Here is a 6,863-nt window from a genome sequence, read left to right on the forward strand (position 1 = left end):
CAATAAGTGGGGTCTCTCCATCAGTCTGAGTAATTTAGATGATTATGTTGGTATCATTAGTCATGATTATGTATACACCCAAGATACATTTTTACTATTTACTTTGCAACTTCTGGTAACTCTTTCCATCAATCTAATTTATATTCCTCCCAATCATCTCCCTCCCTTGCACAAATTTACTGACTCTACAGTGTGTGCTTCAAAAAACAATATTGCTTTATTACTACCAGCAGGAGTGACCTGCATGGGGTGGTGGGTGCACTGGGCTCAGGGTATGTGTGGTCTATGAGGGGTAGATGATAATTGGGAGGCTGAAGAAAAGGGAATGGAGCTGGAGGCCAGGCCCAAAGGCTCCTCCGATTTACTTCTGGGAAGAGCTAGACTTAATAAAGGAGTCATGGCAAGCTAGAGCGAGGCCGCCAATAAGATTAAGAAATTCTTGGAAATCTAGCTGTACATCAGAGTCGAGGTCCAGCTTCTTCATCATGCGGTCAAGGACACCAGGGTCCTTCTTGTTCTTTGTGAAGACACCCAGCTCTGTATTCATGAAGATAAGTAACTCGGCCTTGGAGAATTTGCTGTTGTTACCGTCCCTTCCAGCATGCTTTTGGAAAAGAGCAATCAGAGACTCGATGCACCGTTCAGTCTCTGTAGGGCTGGATATTTTTGCCATGTTTGGAGAGGAGCAAAGCACAGGGCTGCAAGCGAGGAGCAGCGAGGTGAGCACTCTTGGAAGATTTTCAATCCCAGTTTCAATTTTAGTGCTTGTGATTGGTCTGTTTTTATTTTTTTCCTGGTTCAGTCTTGGGAGATTGTACATTTCTAAGAATTTGTCTGTTTATCTAGGTTGTCCATTTTATTGGCCTATATTTGCTTGTAGCAGTCTCTAACAATCCTTTGGATTTTTGTGGTGTCCCTTGTAAGTTCTCCTTTTTCATTTCTAATTTTATTGATTTGAGCCCTCTCCCTTTTTTTCTTGATGAGTCTGACTAAAGCTTTGTCAGTTTTATTTATCTTTTCAAAGAACCATCTTTTGGTTTCATTATCTTTGCTATTGTTTTCTTCATCTCTATTTTGTTTATTTCTGCTCTAATCTTTATGATTTCTTTCCTTCTACTAACTTTGTGAGGATTTTTTGTTTTTCTTTCTCTAATTGCTTTAGGTGTAAGGTTAGGCTGTTCATTTGAGATTTTGGATGTAGGGTATCTTTTTTGGTAGGGTCTAGCATTTTTCTGTAGGTGGTAGTTCAGTAGTTAGTTGTGATTGTGGTGTTTCTTTAAGGGTTGAGCCCATGTCCTTCTACTCTGCCATCCTCTCTCCACCAGTGATCTCATGTCATTTTGATTATTGTAGCTTTGTAGTATAGTCTGAAGTCAGCAAGGGTGAATATTTCTTGCTTTGTTCTTTTTTCTCAAGATTGCTTTGATAATTCAGGTCTATTGTGATTCCATATAAATTTTAGAATTATTTGCTCTACTTCTTTAAAAAGTGACATAGGTATTTTGAAAGGGATTGCATTAAATCTGCAGATTGCCCTATGTATTATGGACATTTTAACAATAAAATTTCCTCATATCCATGACTAAGGGATATCTTTACATTTCTTTGTGTCAGCTTTAATTTCCTTCATCAATATTTTAAACTTTTTCACAGTATAAGTCTTTCACTCTCTTGGGTGTGCTTAATCCTAAGTTTATCAATGTTATTTTAAAAGGGACTTTTTTCTTGCTTTCTTTCTCTTTGTGATAGTTCACTATTACTGTATAGAAAAACAACAGATATATGTATATCAATCCTGTATCCTGTAACTTTAGGGAATTCATTTATTAGTTTTGTTTGTATGTGGAGGCTTTATCCATATATAGTATCATGTGATATGCAAATAGTGAGTTTTACTTTTTCCCTTACAATTTGGATGCTTTCTTTTCTTTTACTTCTCTGATTGCTGTGGCTAGGCCTTCCACTGTAATGTTAAATATAAATGGTGAGAGAGGGCATCCTTCTCTTATTGCTGATTTTATAGGAAAGTCTTCCATCTCTTCACTCTTGAGTATGATGTTAGCTGTGGGTTAGTCATAAATGACCTTTATTATGTTGAGGTATGTTCCCTGTACAACAAATTTCATGAGCATTTTTATGATGAATAGATGTTCAATTTTGTCAAATGCCTTTTTTGCATTGATTGAGTTTATCATGTTATTTTTATCCTTCTTTTTTTAATGTGTTGTTTCTCACTGATTGATGTGTGGCTATTGAACCATCTTACATCCCTGGAATAAATCCCACTTGATCGTGGTGTATGACCCGTTTTTCATATTGTTGAATTCGGTTTGCTAATATTTCGTCAAGGAGTTTTGCATCTCTATCCATCAGAGATATTGCACTGTAAGTTTATTTTTTTGTAGTACCTTTTTATCTGGTTTTGGTATGAGGGTAATGTTGGCCTCGTAGAATGAAGTTGGGAGTGTTTAATCCTCTTCAACTTTTTGGAATATTTTGAGAAGGATACATATTAGGTTTTCTGTATATATTTTCTAGCCCTCCCCTGTGAAATGGACTGGTCCTGGGTTTTGTTTGTTGGGAGTGTTTTAAAATTACAAATTCAATTTCACTACTAGTGATTTGTCTCTTTAGATTATCTATTTCTTCCTGATTCAGTCTTAGAAGGTTGTATCTTTCTGGGCATTTACCCATTTCTTCTAGATTGTCCTGTTCGTTGGTATATAACTGTACAATTCTCCTATGATTTTCTGTATCTCTGTAATATCTGTTCTTATTTCTCCTCTTTTATTTCTATTCTGTTTATATAGGCTCTCTCTTTTTTTCCTAAAGAGCTTGGCTAATAATTTAAAAAGATACAGGCATCCCAATATTCATTGCAACACTATTTACAATAGCCAAGGCATGGAAACAACCTAAATGTCCATCAACAGACGAATGGATAAAAAAGGTGTGGTATATAAAAATATACGATGGATATTACTCAGCCACAAAAAAATCGAAATAATGACATTTTCAGTAACATGGATGTGCCTATAGATTATCATACTTAAGTGAAGTAAGCCAGACAGAGAAAGACAAATATCATAATGATATCACTTATATGTGGAAACTAAAAAAATTAAAAGCAGAAATATATAAAGCAGAAATAGACACAGAGACATACAAAACAAACTTATGGTTACCAAATGGAAAGGGGGGAGGGAAAAATTAGGAGCTAGTGATTAACGTATACACACTACTATATATAAAATATATAACCAACAAGGACCTACCCTACAGCACAGGTAACTATTTTATGTTTTGTAATAACCTACAAGGGAAAGAATCTGAAAAATATATATATACATAACAGAATCACTTTGCTTTATCATAAAACAATATTGTAAATCAACTATACTTCAATTAAAAAAAACAGCTCTTGGTTTCACTGATTTTCTATTGTTTTTTGATTTCTATATTGTTTAATTCCTCTCTGATTTTTATACCTATTTATAATTTTATTTACATAGCAACCTGTTCATCATAATAACTGATGTAAAACTGCAATATTTAAAATGAAATGGGCCATAATCTCACTACCTACATATAACTACTTTTATTTTTTTAATTTTTTAATTATTATTTTTTAACATCTTTATTGCAGTATAATTGCTTTACAATGGTGTGTTAGTTTCTGCTTTATAACAAAGTGAATCAGTTATACATAAACATATGTCCCCATATCTCTTCCCTCTTGCATCTCCCTCCCTCCCACCCTCCCTATCCCACCCATCTAGGTGATCACAAAGCACGGAGATGATCTCCTTGTGCTATGCGGCTGCTTCCCACTAGTTATCTATTTTAAGTTTGGTAGTGTATATATGTCCATACCACTGTCTTACTTTGTCCCAGCTTACACTTCCCCCTACCCGTATCCTCAAGTCCATTCCCTAGTAGGTCTGCAGCTTTATTCCTGTGTTGTCCCTAGGTTCTTCATGACCATTTTTTTCCTTAGATTCCATATATATGTGTTAGCATATGGTATTTATTTTTCTCCTTCTGAATTACTTCACTGTGTATGACAATCTCTAGGTCCATCCACCTCACTACAAATAACTCAGTTTCATTCTTTTTTATGGCTGAGTAATATTCCATTGTATATATGTGCCACATCTTCTTTATCCAGTCATCTGTTGATGGACACTTAAGTTGCGTCCATGTTCTGGCTATTGTAAATATAGCTGCAATGAACATTTTGGTACATGACTCTTTTTGAATTATGGTTTTCTCAGGTTATATGCCCAGTAGTGGGATTGCTGGGTCGTATGGTAGTTCTATTTTTAGTTTTCTAAGGAACCTCCACACTGTTCTCCATAGTGGCTGTATCAATTTACATTCCCACCAACAGTGCAAGAGGGTTCCCTTTTCTCCACACCCTCTCCAGCATTTATTATTTCTAGATTTTTGGATGATGGCCTTTCTGACTGGTGTGAGATAATATCTCATTGTAGTATTGATTTGCATTTCTCTAATGATTAATGATGCTGAGCATTCTTTCATGTGTTTCTTGGCAATCTGTATATCTTCTTTAGAGAAATGTCTAGTTAGTTCTTCTGCCAATTTTTGGATTAGGGTTTTTTTTTTTTTTAAATATTGATCTGCATGAGTTGCTTGTATGTTTTGGAGATTAATCCTTTGTCAGTTGCTTCATTGGCAAATATTTCTCTGATTCTGAGTGTTGTCTTTTCATCTTGTTTATGGTTTACTTTGCTGTGCAAAAGCTTTTAAGTTTCATTAGGTCCCATTTGTATATTTTTGTTTTAATTTGCATTTCACTAGGAGGTGGGTAAAAAAGTATCTTGTTGTGATTTATGTCAGAGTGTTCTGCTTATGTTTTTTTTTTTTTTTTTTTTTTTTTTTGCGGTATGCGGGTCTCTCACTGTTGTGGCATCTCCCGTTGCGGAGCACAGGCTCCGGACACGCAGGCCCAGTGGCCATGGCTCACGGGACCAGTCGCTCCACAGCACGTGGGATCCTCCCGGACCGGGGCACGAACCCGTGTCCCCTGCATCGGCAGGCAGACTCCCAACCACTGTGCCACCAGGGAAGCCCTGCTTATGTTTTCCTTTAACAATTTGATGGTGTCCGGCCTTACATTTAGGTCTTTAATTGACTTTCAGTTTATTTTTGTGTACGATGTTAGGGAGTGTGCTAATTTCATTCGTTTACATGTAGCTGTCCAGTTTTCCAAGCACAACTTATTGAAGAGGCTGTCTTTTCTCCACTGTATATTATTGCCTACATTATCAAAGATAAGGTGACCATATGTGTGTGGTTTTACCTCTGGGCTTTCTATCCTGTTCCATTGATCTATCTTTCTGTTTTTGTGCCAGTACCATACTGCCTTGATTAATGTAGCTTTGTAGTATAGTCTGAAGTCAGGGAGCCTGATTCATCCAGCTCCGTTTTTGTTTCTCAAGATTTCTTTGGCTATTTGTGGTCTTTTGTGTTTCCAACAAATTGTGAAATTATTTGATCTAGTTCTGTGAAAAATACCAGTGGTAGATTGATAGGGATTTCTTTGAATCTGTAGATTGCTCTGGGTAGCAGAGTCATTTTCACAATGTTGATTCTTCCAATCCAGGAACATGGTATATCTGTCCATCTGTTTGTATCACCTTCAATTTCTTTCATCAGTGTCTCACAATTTTCTGCATACAGGTCTCTTGTCTCCTTAGGTAGGTTTATTCCTAGATATTTTATTCTTTTCGTTGCAATGGTAAATGGGAGTGTTTCCTTGATTTCAATTTCAGATTTTTCATCATTAGTGTATAGGAATGCAAGAGATTTCTGTGCATTAATTTTTTTATCCTTCTACTTTACCAAATTCATTGATTAGCTCTAGTAGTTTTCTGGTAGCATCTTTAGGATTCTCGACGTATAGTATCATGTCATCTGCAAACAGTGAGAGCTTTACTTCTTCTTTTCCAATTTGGATTCCTTTTATTTCTTTTTCTTCTCTGATTTCTGTGGCTAAAACTTCCAAAACTATGTTGAATGAGTGGTGAGAGTGTGCAACCTTGTCCAGTTCCTGATCTGAGTGGAAATGTTTTCAGTTTTTCATCACTGAGGATTATGTTGACTTTGGGTTTGTCATATATGGTCTTTGTTATGTTGAGGAAAATTCCCTCTATGGTTACTTTCTGGAGGGTTGTTATCATAAATCAGTGTTGAATTTTGTCGAAAGCTTTCTGTGTATCTATTGAGATGATCATGTGGTTTTTCTCCTTCAATTTTTTAGTATGGTGTATCACGTTGATTGATTTGTGTAAATTGAAGAATCCTTGCATTCCTGGAATAAACCCCACTTGATCATAGTGTATGATCCTTTAAATGTGCTGTCAGACTCTGTTTGCTAGTATTTTGTTGAGGATTTTTGCATCTATTTTCATCAGTGATATTGGCCTGTAGTTTTCTTTCTTTGTGACATCATTGTCTGGTTTTGGTATCAGAGTGATGGTGGCATTGTAGAATGAGTTTGGGAGTGTTCCTCCCTCTTCTATATTTGGAAGAGTTTGAGAAGAATAGGTGTCAGCTCTTCTCTAAATGTTTGAAAGAATTCACCTGTGAAGCCATCTGGTCCTGGGCTTTTGTTTGTTGGAAGATTTTTAATCACAGTTTCAATTTCAGTGCTTGCGATTGGTCTGTTCATATTTTCTATTTCTTCCTGATTCAGTCTTTGCAGGTTGTGCATTTCTAAGAATTTGTCCATTTCTCCCAGGTTGTACATTTGACTGGCATATAGTTGCTTGTAGTAATCTCTCATGATCCTTTGTATATCTGCAGTGTCAGTTGTTACTTCTCCTTTTTCATTTCTAATT

At 36.1% G+C, this 6,863-nt stretch overlaps 1 pseudogene; it reads right to left on the reverse strand.

Annotated features, from left to right (window-relative positions):
- Positions 1 to 312: 312 nt before the first annotated feature.
- LOC113614913 (protein S100-A11 pseudogene) lies at positions 313 to 721 on the reverse strand (annotated as a pseudogene).
- Between the last annotated feature and the right edge of the window lie 6,142 nt (positions 722 to 6,863).

This window comes from Aethalodelphis obliquidens, unplaced genomic scaffold (genome assembly GCF_003676395.1).
Source record: "Aethalodelphis obliquidens isolate GAN/ISIS:26980383/991018 unplaced genomic scaffold, ASM367639v1 scaffold108, whole genome shotgun sequence".
In the NCBI taxonomy this organism is placed as follows: domain Eukaryota; kingdom Metazoa; phylum Chordata; class Mammalia; order Artiodactyla; family Delphinidae; genus Aethalodelphis; species Aethalodelphis obliquidens.